General features: G+C 46.0%; 1 protein-coding gene across 3 annotated transcripts in view; it reads right to left on the reverse strand.

Annotated features, from left to right (window-relative positions):
- Positions 1 to 16,979, reverse strand: part of OXR1 (oxidation resistance 1) — a 431,839-nt gene extending 414,860 nt beyond the window's left edge. For 2 of the 3 annotated variants that reach the window (XM_055129071.1, XM_055129068.1), the window contains exon 1: positions 16,828 to 16,979. The gene's annotated coding sequence lies outside the window, so the exon portion shown is untranslated. Of the gene's footprint in view, positions 1 to 15,869; positions 16,078 to 16,827 lie in introns of those variants that run through there. The other variant, XM_055129069.1, reaches the window with a different exon arrangement.
- Between the last annotated feature and the right edge of the window lie 799 nt (positions 16,980 to 17,778).

Below are 17,778 nucleotides of genomic sequence, written 5' to 3' on the forward strand. Positions count from 1 at the left end.
ACACACACACACACACACACACACCCGTGTGTCATTATCACCCCCAGCTTCCAAGTCCTACATTCACAGCGTGGCCAAACAGGCGCCACACTGTCCACAGGTGGCTTGTGGATTCACCTCCTTTTGGTTCCAGGTTCAGCCTGTACCAGCCACACTTTGAATATTTTATTCCCTCATATGTGCCTGTCGGTGTCCTTTGCCGGGAGCTCCCTCCTACTTCCTGACTCCAGTCCGAGGCAGTGCTGAACATTTTCAACCTCAGGACTCTCTGCAGATAGTCCCGACCCAGCTGGACAGGCCACAGAACATGTTCTGCTAAGGTGCTAGTGAACTCCCACTCACCCCACACTAGAAGTTTCACCAGAGTCAGGGCGGAGATAGGTCTGTCCTGGTCTTCAGCTGAGTGCCTGGAACTCTGTCGGCTCCCAAACATCTGTTAGAAAACAGATCCATGCAGCCTAACACAAGTATCTTCGAGTAAGTATACTTCTGCCAAAATATATTTAGAGTTGGCCACATTTCACTAGGCTCTGCATTCTTTGAACACATCGGGGAGGTCAGAGTAAGAGTATGTCACTGACTTCAGGAAATTCCTAGATAATTGGGTTTTCTACATCAGACTTAGGTCAATGACAGAAAGTAAGGAAAAGTGGGGCCAGAGAGATAGGACAATGGGCAGGGTGCCTGCCTGCATGCGGCCAACACGAGTTCAACATCCTGCCAGGAAGTTAGCCCTAAGTGCAGAGCCAGGCGTGAGCAGTGCTGGCTATGGCCCAAAACAGAAAAAAAAAAAAAAAGAAAAAGAAAAAGGAAGGAAAGCAGAATTTACACATAGACACACACACACATGCATGCTCGAGCACATACACACACACACACACACACACACACACACATCACCACCACCAAAGTGAAACTATGTCCCATCAGGCTAGTCAAAAATGCAATTGGTAACCCTGAGAGTTTTAGAAAATTACCTTTTGCTTGGGTATGCATCCAATGGTAAAAGACCGTCTGCCCACAGGGATGTCACCATCCTCATTGCTCATAGGGGGTTGGCTAAGGAGACCCCTAATTAGACAGCTACCGCTGGAGATAATTAAAGCATTTCTCACAAGGCAGATCAACCAGCAGAATAAATAAAGTTCAAAGGAAATAAAATAATATCAAGCCATACTATCAAAGTAGCGATAAGCATGAATGATTTTTGTAAATATCCTCAAGCAAGCGTAATGTGAAATGATAATATCAGTGCCTTCAGCAGGCGACAAAGTCTCAGAGACTTCTGAAGCTACTGTGGTCTGTGCCCTGTATACCCGTAATTAAGGACCAGACTGAATTGCAATTTCAGGTTGCTAACAATAAAGATGTCATTTTCTTCATCCAGGTTTTTAATGTGATCAAAATTCTACCCAGGGCTACGGGCTATAGGTAAAGGAAGCAGCCAGACCAGCATATCAACAAAATCCTCTGTTTTAGAAAACAGAATACTGAGATTTTTTTCTTTTTTGGGTCACACCCAGCATTGCACAGGGGTTACTCCTGGCTCTGCACTCAGGAATTACTCCTGGTGGTGCCCAGCGGACCATATGGGATGCTGGGAATCGAACCCAGGTCATCCTTGTGCAAGGCAAATGCCCTATTTGCTGTGCTATCGCTCCAGCCTCTGAGATATTTTAAAGAATCTGTAATCAGAGTTGCAGAGATATCTCAAAGGGCTGGGCACATGCATTGCATGCAGATGATCCAGTTTCAATCGTTGGCTCCCCATGCTCCTCCTAGCACCACTAGAAGTGACCCTTGAGCACAGTGATAGGAGTAGCCCTTAAGTTCTGCCAGGTGTAGTACAACTCTCTCCTCCAAAAAAGAAAAAAGAAAAAAGAAATCTATGACCAATTTAAACGTAAGTTTAGGGTAGGGAAAAGTTATGCATGTAGACAGGCTTTAAATATAGAACAACTCATAAATTCAGACTCTTTCATTTATCATAACAAAAGCACCCTCAGATCATGAAGCAGGAATATTTTTTCTTTCTTATTGAACAAATTATGGTCTCTAGCTCTCTCTTATTCTGACAATCAGGTTCTGTGAGTTGCTCCCACTTTCTACACAACTGTCTTGATCTGTCTCTGAGTTCTTATATTTTCTGAGGTGCCAGGTTTGAAATGAAACATTCATAGTTTCCACCCCGCTGGCTGCCCTTAGAGCTCACTGCTACAGCTCTGAGGTCGGCAATTTTCCTTTTCTTCTTTGTCTTGTTCGGCAGAAATCGATGATGTGGCATATGACCCACACCTGTTTACCCATTCCTCAACTGAGGAGCATCTAAGTAGTTCTGATGACAGTCAATCAGGAACACACTAACCCGTCCCGTTCTCTGATCTAAGCATCTGAGTGGTTCTGATGACTGTCAATCAGGAACACTCTAAGCGTTCCAGTTCTCTGATCTATCCCAGGAGCTCAAGCTTCTGCAACCTTTAGGAGCCTCCCTCCTGAAAGTGGCTGAAGGCTTTCCGCAGGCAAGAAGAATCAGGGGTGGTAAGTGGGATGCTGTGCCTGGGCCAAGAGTTAGGCACCAACTACCTACACATCTGGAACCAAGGGGATCTTCCTCCAGCCCCACCTAACACCCAGACTTTTTCACTGGCACAGTCCCTGGGAAAGAACTTGTACCTAAGGACCTCGGTGTCTGCATTCACACAGGTAGTCTAGGTATCCCCTTAATCCTCTCTTGGCTTCTCACAACTCACTGGAGATTTGAAATGCTTTCCTTCTCGTTTGTCTGTTTAGATATCACTGTTCTAGTCAGTAGCAAAATAGACCCCAGAACCCTTGTCACTGTCACCATTTCTAAGCGTCAGTGAAACAGCCTTGGGCCAATTCAGGCTGCCAGGCAAACACCACCACCATCCCTGCCAGCCTGCACTTCGCCCGTCTCTCAAAACTCCAGCTATGCACCCATGGACCAACGGTCCCCATGTCTTCTTTCCTTGTCTACTACTCTACTTTCTGTCTGCATGACCTGGATTACTCAGGGCAGCTCATGGAAGTGGACTCTTGCAATGTTTGGTCTTTGAGGACTGGCTTGTTTCATTTAATAAAATGGCTTCAAGGTTCATTCACCCTGAGCACATTCTTCTTAAGAATGAATAATTGCTAGGGGTGTGTGTCCAGTTCAGGTCTAGATCCCATCCACTAGATCCACTTAGACCACATTAGGATCATCCATACTGAGCCATCAAAGGACATGAGACTTGTTTCAACGCTGTAAAATTGTCAGTACTGTGAGGAGTGAGTGTCAATGCTTTTGTTCCTCCTTCAGTCTGTCAAGAGTGAAAGAGGTCAGCCCTGACCTCTCCTAGGAGCAACTTGTTCTCTGATTTAACTTCATTTGTATATCTTGGACCTCAGCCTTACAGGTCTCAAAACCAAGTGGCGGCTTTGTATATTATCTAGCCTTTTCTAGTTCTGATGGTTCTTTTCTACACCTTAAATAAAACTTCTGAGTTTCATTTTATCAAAAATGAATAAGAAAATGTTAAGATTAATGGGAAGGCAGAGGGGGGTAAGTAAAGTGATGGGCATGCTTATCTTCTAACTCTTCCAATCAAGGAAATGAACAAATAAAAGCCAATGTCAAGATCTAGCTCTAAATATATATTTAGGCATTTGAAAGTACAAGGAAAAACCTCAAGTGCTTACTAAGTATTGGATACAGGTGAGTACCCAAGGGAAAAAAATCAGTAGTTTATGAGATATGTCTATAAAACAAACAAACAAAAATCCTTGAATTTTCATCTTTCTTTTTTTTGGGGGGTCACACCCGGCGATGCACAGGGGTTACTTACTCCTGGCTCATGCACTCAGGAATTACTCCTGGCGGTGCTCAAGGGACCATATGGGATGCTGGGAATCTAACCCGGGTCGGCTGTGTGCAAGGCAAACGCCCTACCCACTGTGCTATTGCTCCAGCCCCAAATTTTCATCTTTCTAATTGAAGTAACATTGCAGGGTAACACTTTTCAGGTGTTACCTGAAAAAATATAAAAAATAAATATCTGTATATGCTACATGAAATTTACCACTAAGAATCTCATTCTTTTGACTTTTTAAACATATGTATGTATAAATTTGTATGAAAGTCCTTCAGTATAACAATTGAGTCACAGTGACAATAAAATGAAAGAAAAATATAAAATAACAAAAAACACCTTGCTCTTAGAAGTCCTGTGTCCTATTACAAGTGAAGGAACAGCAAGCAAAAACAAGGGAGAAAATTGATAGAAATTAATTTGGCATTTATTCTAACAACCTAAGAAATTTCTTTGAAAGCTGGAACAGCAAGCTTGAATTATTTTTGTGGTTTTGGTTTGGGGACTACACACTGTGGTTCTCAGAACTGACTCCTATAAACACGCTCATTTTCTGCATCAAGATTCAAATGGGGATCAGCCTCTGCAAAAGTAGTACCTTAACCGATACTACCTCTCCAGCAATGAACTATTCTTAAATCCAGAAATGTCAGACAAATGAGTCCTCAGTATAACTTTAATCCATAAATGAATCACCAAATATACATACAAATAGTGTATGTAGCATATGTACACATATTGTGCTTTTCATTTAAAAAAAATATGACATGCTAGTAATCTCTTATAGAAGGGACTAATGGCTCCTGGGTAAAATGCAACAATCTTCGCACACTTTCTTCTAAGAAAAATCTTTCTTGGACCAATTTCAGGATTATTCATAACAAATAATGCAAAATAAATTATTTCGGTTCTGCTTTGGGGCAGGGGTTGGGGTTCGGGATGGAAACATCCAAAATATGGTGATGGGAAGGTGTAATAGTGCTGGCATTGTAATGTAATGTAATCAAATACTGTGAACTACTTTATCAAAATAAACTTAAATTTAAAAATACGTAACATTTAAAATTTTTTTATCTCTATGAAAGTTTCAAGGAAGATTTGACATTACTTTATGGAAACTAGCACCTAGTACAAATAAGAAACTTGATGAAAGAAACATATAGAAACAAAACTTTTGTTTGATTTTTGAATGCTTCGCATCTGATGCTACTTTAATTAAAACGGAGGTACAAATGTGTGAGGGAGGTACTGAAAACTTGCACCAGACTGAAACTTCTTCCTTGTCTTAGTAAGAATTTATGGAAAGAGAAGGAACAGATTGTGAGTACTTTTAATCAAATCATTAGTCAATCATATAGCACCCAGAGTCATCTTGCATAAAACCAGTCATAATGTCCTACATTTTAGCCAAAATCCCCTTCATCCCTCCCAATAATGCAGTAACTTCAAGGTTTACCAATTCAAGACTATTTCTCTTGGCAAAGACAACCTAGAGAAGGAAAGAGATTATGGGAGACAAGCTATATCCCTCACACAGACATAGGCACGGGCACCGGCACACACACACACACACACACACACACACACAGACTCACACAAACACACACACCCCACAGTCTTGATGTACATAACTGCCTCCCTCTTTTTAAGATTATAAACCAAGTCATCCTTCAAACAGCACTCTAAGAAGAAATAGAGTTCATTAAAACTGGCAGGGCTACTCACAATCAGTTAAGTACTTCAAGTTAGAATTTGATATATATTTATAAAAAAGCATGTGCTTTGTGACAGATTCTGTACCATACCCTGCAGATCCTGTATTGCCCTTTATCACAATCATAATAATCTTTAAACTGTTGATCTATGTAACACCTAGAAACTTTAGCTGCCATGTTTACTTTTCATTTCATCCCTATGTAACACTGTACTGATGCTCAATAAACATTTGTTGGTGGTGGCGGGATGGGGTGGGCGGGGGTCACCAATAACCCAATATTCATGGAAGAAGAAAATCTTGAACATAGACTCTTACGGCCACAGCAGAGTGGGGGCACAGGGGGAACTTGGGGGAGAGCACACACTCTGCATTGCTCTGGCTCTGAGTTCACTAATTACTCCTAGTGGTACTCAGAGAACATATGAGATGCCAGGCATCAAACAGGGGTTGTATGTGTGCAAGGCAAGCATCCTACCCACTTACTACCTCCCTGGACCAAATATGGACTTGAGCCATTACCTAATCTAAGTTCTCTTCACATCCAGAAATCTCATCTTCATTGACTTTGGCAATTTAGCAATCTTGCTTTTGCTCAGTGCACCCAGAGATTGAATCCTCACTAAAACAAAAGATGGTTATTGTACACAGTGAGAGAAAATTAGCCTCCTTGGAATTTCTAGGCATATATGTCCTGGTTGTCTCCACAGGAGCAATGAAAACTGCACCTTTCTTCCTTTTGACAACTGGAAGTTCATTAGATTCATCTAAAACTTCTCCTTGCCAAATGAGCCATCTGTGATTGTTGTGTTTTTAATTCTTATTCTTGGATGGCTAATTGTTTTTCTATAATTTACCAGTGAAAACAGGTTCATCTGAAATGGGGTGATGAAACCAGACAGGATATTTTAAGGAGTTCATAAGAGAGAATAACAGGTTATTATTTATACCTAGCCCTTTTAGTTTGTTTTATCCACAAAGGCTAGGTAAGGTGGGAAAGTCCTCTGCCACCTCCTCCCGCCCCCTTAATCTTCATGAACTTCCCAGGACCTCAGAAGAAAAGGCCAATATGAGTGGCGATTTGAAATTTAACATGCTGGTAAAGAAGTAAAATACTATTTCTGTGAAAATCACACATGTATGGCAATTGAGCATCCTTTAACTTCTTGGACTGCCTAAGAATTTTAGATCTAAACAGACCCAACAGGAAATGAATGCCCTGCTGATTTCTGCAGTTGTTCACTTTTGTAAGCTTGCATATATTTCCCATGTGTTGAAAACTTTGGCTAAGCCAATTGCAACAGACAGACTCACCTTACTTATGGCAATTACTTTTTACATCAGATTGCAAGCCAGCTTTAAAAATGTGGAAATACGTGACAGCATTTTCCCATCCTCAAATGCTTTAGAGTAAGACACACTTATGGTCCCAAACCATTAAGGTCAATGAAAACAAAAGACTTTTTTTTTTGCTCAAAGCAATTTATCATGGCTGTTAACATTCTTACGCTAAATATGTGATATGCACATATAATATCCTGTCACTGTGATCTATCAGAAATTCCAAATAGAAGAATCCTTAGTCCAATAACATATTAATTCACATATAAAGATGACATTTTCCCTTACAAAAATAAGCATAGTTGGAGAGACAGACAGAGGAGGGCACTTGCCTTATATGTGACCAACTTATGTTCATTCAATTTCCACCACCCCATATGAAACCCTGAGCCCCTACAGGAGTGATCCCTGAGCACAGAATCGGGAGTAATCCCTGAGCACAACAGGTATGGCTCAAAAAGCAAATAATATAAATAAATAAATAAGCATATTTAATACCAGGACAACAGAATACCATGGCAACAGACAAAACAGAGCCTATAGTATTTTGTTTGTTCAAGGGTCACACCCAGTGGTACTTAGGGCTTACTCCCAGCTCTGTGCTCAAGGATCACACTTGGCATGTTCTAGGAACCATCTGGAGATCTGGAGATCAAACCCAGGTGGACCACACTCAAGGCAAACATGTCATATAATCATCTGTACTATCATGCCAGCTTTTAAATAAAGATTTAACAAATTAACCTTTCTGAGACATTTAGTTCACTGCCCACATAGAGAACAGAATGACTGTAGACCCAAAGAAAGCGTCTTGTACATCATAATAGCCTTAAGAACCATTACAATTTGATCTGTGGAGTCAGAAGCTTACAAGGTCACCCCCAACACAAGAGAGAAATCAATGAATGGTGCATAATAATCACCCACATAATTCTTGGCACTTCTGAGAAAACAGTAATCACACAAGCAAATAGCTCGATTAGGAAAATGTATTCATTTGCTCCATTAATGAACTTTTATTTGCAACAAGAGATGAATTCTAGTGTTTCCCCAGCCAGTCTAATGATATACATTGATAAACTATAGCGCTAATGTGCACTGGTTTCACCAAATCATGAAAATTCACATCAACCTTGAGAAAGGAATATTCCAGAACAGGGAAGGAAAATTGTCTACACTTTGGCCAAGCCTCACTTTAAGTAAAAAAACATTCCCGACATTTTCCTTTGAGGCCAAACACTAACACAAGCACTGTGGTGGCTCTTTCTGCACCCCTCTTTCCAACAACAACCCCCCTCCTTTCTACAGGAAAAAACACGTTCCAACCAGTTTGTATCACCATGCTGTTGGTCCTTACGAACCTAGGGTAAAGGCAGTGAATTGTGGGTGAGACCATCGATGGGATTTCTAGAAAGAACTGCTTCCTCTTTCCACTGAAAAAAAACTACCGAAAGGCTCCTCACTTCAGAGATTTGAAATTGGGGGTTGAAAGTCTTCAAGCTTCAGGCTGGGATCTTAGATTCCCAGCAGGAATACTTGTGGTTCAGAAATGAGCCTGAAAAAATAGCAGCAAGGACAAGGAACTGATTTCAGCCCTGACTCAGATGCTACCAGCTGCAGATAGTTCCCTCCTCCATTCAGTTACAAAGGAAAGCCATTGACCTGCCACCACCAGCCCCTTGAACCAGACCTTTGGATTCTGGTTTCTTATTTCTTTTTACTGAAGTATTTTAATTTATCTATTTATTTATTATTGAATCACCATGAGATAGAGCATTGCAAAATTGTTCATGATTGCGTTTCAGTCCTACAATGTTCCAACACCCATTCCTCCACCAGTGTAATTTCCCAGCACCGGTGTCCCCACCTTCCCTCCCAACCCTTCAATCCACCCCCAGCCTCTGCCCATCTCTATGGCAGGCACTTCTCCTCTTCCTCTCTCTTTCTCCTTCTCTCTCTCATCTTAGGTATTATGATTTGTGATGCAGATGCTTAAAGGCCATCATATATATCCCTTTACTTGCTTCCAACCCTCAGTTCTTTTCCAGAGTGATCATTTCCAACTAGTATTGTCATAAGGGACCCTCCTCTATCTTAACTACCCTCCATCTCCCACACCATTGACCCACCATTGACCAGTCCTCTTGGATTCTTGGCACTGAAAGGATCTGATCTGACTGGACACTTTCAAGAGCTAAGGTGCAGGAGAATAGATAGTGTTTAAAGACAAAGTCATGGGCTGGGGTCTTCATGGATCTCATTCATTCATCTCTAAGAATCAGACTCATAGTCCAGGAGAAAGGATTCTCAATAGAGGAAACATTGGAGAGTCAAATTGATTTCCTTGAGTTTTCATAGCTAGGAACTAAAGAACAAAGATTTCAATTTATGCTTGGTTTTCAAGCAAATATTCTTTCAAATCTGCCATCTGCCCTGGCTTTGGTTTTAAAGCCCTTATAGCTGCAGTTGGTTATATGTTGCATCATAAATGACACATAAGTTTACATAAATACTACTATACCTTCCAACTAACACAACAATTTTTGTTGAGTCTGAAAGTCTTCTGAAACTCTTCATATCACGCACTGGCAATAGCACAGAATTAATTATCAGCAACACAACAATCAATAACACAACTTTTAACAAGGGCCAGTCTTCAACTCTCTGATCATTACTAGCTAAAACCTAATTAAAGGTCTTCATCCATAAAGCATTTTTTTGTTTTATGTAGTTTCACCTAAAACCCTACTTAGCTCTATCCCAAATAGGAAAGATTTTACATGATTCTTTTGTGCATTTGGGTGAACTAAAAGTGGGGGACCTGTAGATGGGGGCTGGAGAGATAGCACAGCGGGTAGGGTGTTTGCCTTGCACGCAGCTGACCCGAGTTCAATTCCCAGCATCCCATATGGTCGCCCAAGCATCAACAGGAGTAATTCCTGAGTGCATGAGCCAGGAGTAACCCCTGTGCATTGCTGTGGAAAGAAAGAAAGAAAGAAAGAAAGAAAGAAAGAAAGAAAGAAAGAAAGAAAGAAAGAAAGAAAGAAAGAAAGAAAGAAAGAAAGAAAGAAAGAAAGAAAGAAAGAAAGAAAGAAAGAAAGAAAGAAAGAAAGAAAGAAAGAAAGAAAGAAAGAAAGAAAGAAAGAAAGAAAGAAAGAAAGAAAGAAAGAAAGAAAGAAAGAAAGAAAATGACCCTGCTTGGAAAACTTTTCTACTCATCATGTAACAAACCCTATAAGGAACTCATATCCATTTTAAATATAAGAAAAATGAGATTTCTGGTGATATTTTACAATCATCTGATATCAAAAACTATGCAGCAAGAGTATCAGCTTTGACTGAAAAGCTCTAGAAGCTCCCAGAAATCTGTTGCCCTTCCTAGGTAACAGGTGCCCAGGCTTAACAGCTGGTCTTTCCCAAACACACCAACTGATTTCAAGTCTGGTCACAGACTTGTGGGTCAAAATTACTTAAATGGAGCCTCATAACTGAGAAGACTGGGATCATGTTTGGATCCCTGGGGCCACAGAACATGTCAAGGTACAAATATGTCCTTGGAAAAAAGGAAGCCTCAACATCAACACCCACAACTCATTATTTCTTTAGAAGGACACAGGCAACTCAACATCACAAAATTAGAAAGGAACGTAATCAATCTAGTCCAATGTTCAGATTCCAAATGACAGCACATAAAGAATATGGCAGAGATAAAAGAGACACAATTCTTAATGGATGTTCTATCTAGGCTATTACTTTTTTTCTTAAGATGAATAAGCATTTACTAACAAAAGTAAAAACCTTCCTTGAGCGACTGAGGTTGCCATTTTTCATGCATTGCTATTGTTCATTCTTAACAATAGGCTAAAATGAAAAACAGAAAGGCTCTTTGCCTTTACTATAGCACAAACCTCAAAATCCTGCTTTTGTTGCCTTGCTCTTCAATTGAGCAAGGACTGCATAGCACTGGAGATTATATTCAACTTCTTTCTTCCAGCTTGGACAATAATCGATAGGTCACAGTGATCAGCAAATTTGTTAATAGGAAGGAGGGGCTCTTCTATTATTGCATGTCCTTCTAAATACATGAACTCATATCATTTAAAAGTATTGGTATTAACTGCTAGTAACTGAAACAAAAACCACTCATCTCTATAATTATAACCAGTCCCCCCAAAATAGTAATACCTTTTGCTCAGTCTTTGAAAGTATGTGCTCAAAACTTTGTGGAAAACATCATTAGGACAGAACTTATTTGAAATTCTGCTGAAAGTTTATATATATATATATATTTATATTTATATTATTTATTTATTTATTGCTTTTTGGGCCACACCTGACAATGCACAGGGGTTACTCCTGGCTCTGCACTCAGGAATTACTCCTGGTGGTGCTCGGAGGACATATGGAATGCTGGGAATCAACCCAAGTTGGCCACATGCAAGGCAAATGCCGTATCCACTGTGCTATCACTCCAGCCCCTCTGCTGAAAGTCTTTGAAATGCTACTATGACTATCCATACTGGCCAACCCCTTGCCTCCTAAATACCATAGTTATCAGACCGCACATTCATTCAAAAATTACCTACAAACCATCTATCCTTGCACAAAAATCAAATAAAATCAGTAACCATTTCTCAAGAAGAGAGAAAGAAGGGTGACCAAATTGACCTCAAATTGCTCACTCCCCCCAACCGAGTCTTACAGAAATCCACATAACATTAATGGTTTCTTCCTCCTCTTTGCAGTTCACCCACTGGGTTCAGATTCTCAGCCATCAACCTACAGATGTCTCTAACTGATCCCAATTAAGTCAGAGTGAACCTGTGTTTCTTTTGCAGACTCTAAGAGACACCGACAGAATATGTGTCCCTTCATCTCCATGGATTGGGGTTTGCAAACAGGTTGCAAAATACAGCTCTGCATTGTCAAGGCCAGAGTCCCTGGATTTTACAAATGCCTGCCCTGACTTCTCAACACGTGATTCATCCCTGGTTCCGATCCTTTCCCTGGGCTCACACCCAGCCCACATCCTGGCGCGCTCAATCCACAGCAGTGAAGCACACACTCCAGTTCTGTTTTCCTTGGTGCTTTCACTGGCCTCCTGGGAAAGAGGGCATCTTCCTAAAAGTGAGAATGTGCAACTGAGCACACCGACAAAGCAATTCAGAGATGCAGAGAAAGGAGAGTGTCTGTGGATAAAAGGGGTCCCTGCGTCCCCACACCATACCCCTCCTCGACCCCCCCAGCCCAACCAATCTTTTTCCAAGAGCAACACCAATCTCTGTTCTGCTCAAAATAGGAAAGAGCTGTTTGTGCTGGTACCCACAGGAGAAAAGGAGGGGTTAGTGGGTGCCCCAGGGAGCAGGCTGGAGCCTGAAGCTTCTTCTGCAGTCCTGAGGGACTGGAGGAAGGGCAGGGCGGAGGGAGGGAGGAACTGGTTATTCCAGAGGAGCATCCGAGGTCCTGATGCATGTCCCTGAGAAACCCATCCTCAAACGCACAACCTGCCGAAAGGAGGGATGGGTGGGCGCTGGGGGTCCAGGCTGGGCGGCTAGGAACACTGACCAGATGGCCTGCCTTCCTCTGGGCTTCAGCAGGAACATGACCAAGCTCTGCCCTGTGGCCGAGAGTTCCGAGTGCCTGCGTAGAGCAGCCCTTGAACAGTTGGAGCTCACAACGTTTAGGAGCAGAAGCCCCCGTTCCTCCTCTCTAGGCAGCAGGTCACTGGACAAACGCCAAAGGCTGGCTTGTCACTAGACGACCTGCTAGTGATTGATCAGCAGAACTAACTGCAAGTGATCAAGTGATCGGGGCTTCCGCGCTGCCCAAGTATACATCCACAAACACCAATGTTTCTTTGTGGAATATTTCACAAGGTTTCGCTCAAGCCTTTTTACTCTGTGATTTGGGGGTATATGTTTGGGGTTTTTTTGTTGGTGATGGTTTGGATTGGATTTTTTTGGTGGTGGTGGTGGTGGTGGTGGTGGTTTGGTTTGGGGTTTTTTGTTTGCTCGTTTCTAGATCATGCTTGGCTGTGCTCAGAGCTGACTGCTAGTTCTGTACTCAGAGACCACTTCCGGAGGTGATCAGGAGACCACTTGGCAGGCCTGGATTCAAATCTGGCTTGCCCACATGCAGGGCAAGCGCCTACCCACTGTACTATCCACCTGGCCCCTACTTGCGATCTGTATCAAGTTTAATTTAAATAAATTTTAAAACCTTGCCTTTTAGAGAGCAAATGAACAAACAAGTTCAGTGAACACACTCTAGTCAAACAGCTTTAATCTGGTACCATTAAAAATGCTCAACCTCAGAGAGGCACCAAAAAGCAAAAAAAAAAAAAAAAAAAAAAAAGGCTCAATTCTAATATTGTATGACCTACCATTTTACACATTCCTAAAATATTTTAGGATTTTTTTTCTTGAAAGTAGAGGCTTAAAAAAAAAAAACTTATGTGAAAAGAAAACTTCCATTTTCCTGCAAACAAGTTCAATATAGCGGCATTTTTGCAAAGTCAGTCTCTCCATGTTAACTATTCTTGATTTTATTTATTTCACTGAGACCAAAAGGGAGATTTGAAGCAAACTCAGCAGGGGCTGCTTTGGATCCTCAACCTGTCCCATTCTCAGCTGCACTGTCCCTCAGCTTTTGCACTCCTGGTACTTGGGGTCCAATAATTTTTGTTGTGAGGAACTAGCCAGTGCACCACAGAAAGTAAGGAGCACTGCTGGCCTCTGCCCAGGGGGTGCCCACAGCAAACAAAACCCGAATACCCCAGACTATCTTCAACAATGCCAGTGCCCTCTAAGATACTGACACTGCCCCCCACATGCCACTACTCCAAGTATATTCATTTAATGCCCATCCCAGAAGGAAAAGGAAATTTCTCTCCTTCCACATGGACCCCACTTTTCTCCTATTAGTCAACATCAGCAGGTCATTTCCCACTTTTTCTTAACTTGATGGCAGCCAAATTTCATTCACTATTTCCAAAGGCATCCCTGGCGCTTCATCAAACCTTCAGGCAAAAGTGCTGTCTAGGTGAGACTTGGGGTACCAACAGGGAAGCAGTCCAAGGATTCGGTCCTTTTATTTTTTTTTTTTTGCAATTTTTATATATTTTATTTTCATAAAGTAGTTCACGAAATACAACATTACAGATAATATTCAAACACCAATCCCACAGAGTCCTTGTATTTCAAAGGCAGGAGGTAAGGGGCGGTGCTGGTTATTCAGGTCACATTCCACTCAACATTCCAAAAGGGAAGGCTCCACCCCCACTGGCTGGAAGACATATAGGTGCCTAAACTCTGCCTTTATTTGACATCTAATTCAACCTACTCCAAACCAACCTCCTCCCTCCCCCAACGGAGTCTCAGCAAAACCATCAGAATAGATTACATTTTTGAGTAGCACTCAGAGAGAACAAAAAGCACATCTATGTCATTTTATTTCCCTTTGCCACATGTCCTAGTAATAATCAATAAGGAGGAGGAGGGACCCTGTAGTCGAAGCAAAAACTAAACCATCCGTCTTGATACTGAAAACTTCCATCTTCCATATTGCAAAGGGAAGTTTTAATATACTAGAAACAGGGCCAGTCCAGGGGGAACATGGGATTCAAAAGGAGTGACACCCAGACCATTGACAGCTTGCTGTCCTTCCTGCTCTGTCCCTCCATGGGTCAGTGATCATTCTGCAAGACAAGCGATCCCAAGGGTCACCATCTTGTCAGATCTCCCACTTGCGGTCTCTGGTGTCTGCCCCCCCAGCACCCCGCCCCCTCATACTTTGAGAGTCTGAGGGCTTTGCATCCCCAAGTCCCCACTGGCCATCAGACAGACCAGCACAGGTAAGGTGGCTGCTGTCTCTTCAGAGTTTGCACAGTTGGCCCAGCTTTCCCGAGTCGCCTTCATCTTCAGTTCTCACACAGGCAAAAGATCCTGCTAAAACACTGCACCCGCCATGAGGCAAGCTGGTGCCAACTCCGACCACCTCCCTGTCCACTTTCCTGAACACCGGAGAGAAGCTCCTTCATGTCTAGCGGGGAAATTTGGAGGAAGCAGAGGCAAAGTATTATTATTTTTTGCATAAAGCTTTGTGTGTGTGTGTGTGTGTGTGTGTGTGTGTGTGTGTGTGTGTGTGTGTGAGTGAGTGCACCGGCTTGATTATTCTACTTATCTGCTCATTTCCTTTGCAGGTTGCATCTTACAAGTGGCGGGGGGAGTGTTCCAGAGACCCCCCTCTACCCCTTTCCAGAAACCTGCCCACTGTGGGCGTCTCCTCTCTGCTGGCTCACAGGAGCCCTCCAAGGATCCCGGGATCCGCGGTCTGCAGGGCCTCATCAGCACCACCTGCATCACCTGCGGGGGGGGGGGGGGCGCAGACCGACCTGCAGCCCCCAGAGCGATGCCTCCCGACCCCCCACCTCCACCCCCGGGGAGGAGCAACCAGCAGATTCGCCAGTCTCTCTCCTCGCCGAGACTCTGAGGATTCCCCGAGGCTGAGAAGGAACGGCAGCGTCCTCTGGGCGCTGAGTCCGAGGGCAAGACCCGGGTCTGCCTTGGGGTTCTTGGAGAAGTGGGATGGGGTGGAGCGTCGCTGGGAGATGCTAGAGCGGCGCCCAGTTGCACCAGCTAAGGATGTGACCCTGAGGAGCGGTGGTAGGGCCGCGGGAAAGCACGTTTCCCTTAATCCCCTCCCCTGGCCGCGGGGAGCCGGGGATCCCCTTGCCGCGGAGACCCCTGCCCGCCCCCGGCCCGCCGCCCGACTTCTGCCTGACTTCGCGGGCCCCGCGCCCAGCACCTCCCGGGCCAGACCACGGCCTAAAAGCGACCCGCTCCCCCAACCTCGCCGCGCCCCTGCGCCGCGCGCACGGGCTGAGCCCCTACCCGGCACCCCGACGGGGCCAGGAAACCAGGGGGCTCCCCGTGAGTGATTACCTTCCAGGCCGCCTACTTCGTCGGGTCCCGATCTCCCGGCGGCTCGCCGGGTGCCAACCGTCCGGTGACCGAAGCAGGTAGGAAATGGAGGAGGAGCCTGGGGTGCCCGGGAACCCCCGGGGACGGCTATTTATCACCCTCCCGGGGGGCTGCACGTTGCCTCTCCACCCCCGCTGGGCGTCTTCGTGGCCCCTCACCAGCCGCGGTACCCACGGTCGTCCTCCCCGTTCCCCTCCTCCCCCTGCATCCGAAAGCCTCAGCGACGGATGCACTTTCTGCGTCCTCCCTCGGTCCAGCCGGTCCCCCCACATGTGGCCTCGTACCTCGCTTCACTCCAGGCTGCCTCACTCCACCATCGGTGCGCTCGCACCGGGTACCGAGCGTCCCCTCGGTACGTCCCCTCCCCAAAATTCCCGGGGTCCGCGCATTCCCGGAGCCCCGGCGCTCCAACACCCGCGTCCTCGGCTCGGGTTCCAATCCGCTTTCCTCGCGCCCCACTCGGCATCCCTCTCCCCCGCGCGGCTTTCAGCCGGGACACGCTCCCCCTCGGGCAGCCGGACTCCCCACCCCACGTGTAGACGCGGTTCCCACCCGCCCTCCGGGGGACCCCCCGCTCTGCCTCTGCTGTGGCGCCCGCACCCCCAGACCAGCCGCCGCCAGCAGCCCCGGCGCGCTCCCAGCCCGCGGGGTCCCCTCTCCCGGAGCCCCGCTGGCTGACTCACTCTCGCCTCCCGCGGCGCGGTCCACCGGTGCCCGAGCATCTGCGACACTGCTTTGCAGTTCGGCAAGCCTCGGCAGGCGGGGCCGGGCCACGGGCTGGCGGCAGGCACGCGCGCGCTGGCCCGGCCGCATGGGGCGCTCTCAGGTGCCCGCCGCAGCCCCTCCCGACGCCCGCCAGGAGGTTCCCCGCGTCGCGCCCCGACCCGCAGCCCACCTCCCCGCCGCCGCGCAAACTTACTGGCGGGCGTCCGGGCGGGGGCTGCGGCGGCGAGTGCGCCCCTCTCGGCCGGGCAGCGGCGGTGCCTGACGCAGCCCGGCCCGGCCCCCGCCGCCGAGGCCGCCGAGCGCTCGCAGACATGCTCAGTTCCCGGCCCGCGTGGACGCGACCAAGAGCCGGCCGCGGCGGGGGGGACCCGGGGGCACCCGCCGGAGGCTACCAAGCCGCCCGCGGGGAAGGGGAGAGAAAGGGGGGGTGCGCGGCTAAAAATAGCTCCTGCGCCAACTGCGGCTGCAGACGCCCGAGCGCGAGTGGGATGGGCTCGCGGGCCGGTGCTCCCAGCCGCGATCCGCGCCTCTCTTCGTGCAACCGAGATCCGGCTGCCTTGATTTGGGGTGGGGGGGGGGGGTAGTCCTGGATTTCGGGCTTCCACCTGCCCGGCAGTCCTGAGTTCACATCCTCACCCCAGGAAGGAGGGAAAGTTGGGTCCAAGCCATGCGAAAGCTGCCCCGCCCGGAAATTGGCTAAGATTTTGAGGGGCGTGGGGAGTCCCCCCAAGTGTTTGGGGTGCTTGGTTTCGTGCAAAGTGAAAAGCGGGGAGAAGGATGTTCAGACGCCCAAAGGGTTGTGCGCGGCGGGCTGAATGGGGGCCTCTAGAAAGAACCTGTGAATTGGAGATTAGACGCTTGCCTTGCAGGATTTGACTTAATTCGTCACCCGACCCCCTGACCTTGGTGGTTTTGCTGCCCTTCTGGTCTGAACTGTCATGTCTTTGCCCTCAAGCTCTCTCACCTTCCACCCTATCTCCTCCCTCTCGACTTTTAATTGAAGAAGAAAACGGTGCAAGCTCGAGATATAGGTACCCACTGATACCCGAAAAGGAGCCTGGAAGTTCGGCAAACCCCGAGGGCTTCACACACACACACACACACACACACACACACTGAGTAGTGAGTTTGGCTAACCCTGCAC

The sequence above is a fragment of the Sorex araneus genome, chromosome 2, assembly GCF_027595985.1.
Source record: "Sorex araneus isolate mSorAra2 chromosome 2, mSorAra2.pri, whole genome shotgun sequence".
NCBI classification, from domain to species: domain Eukaryota; kingdom Metazoa; phylum Chordata; class Mammalia; order Eulipotyphla; family Soricidae; genus Sorex; species Sorex araneus.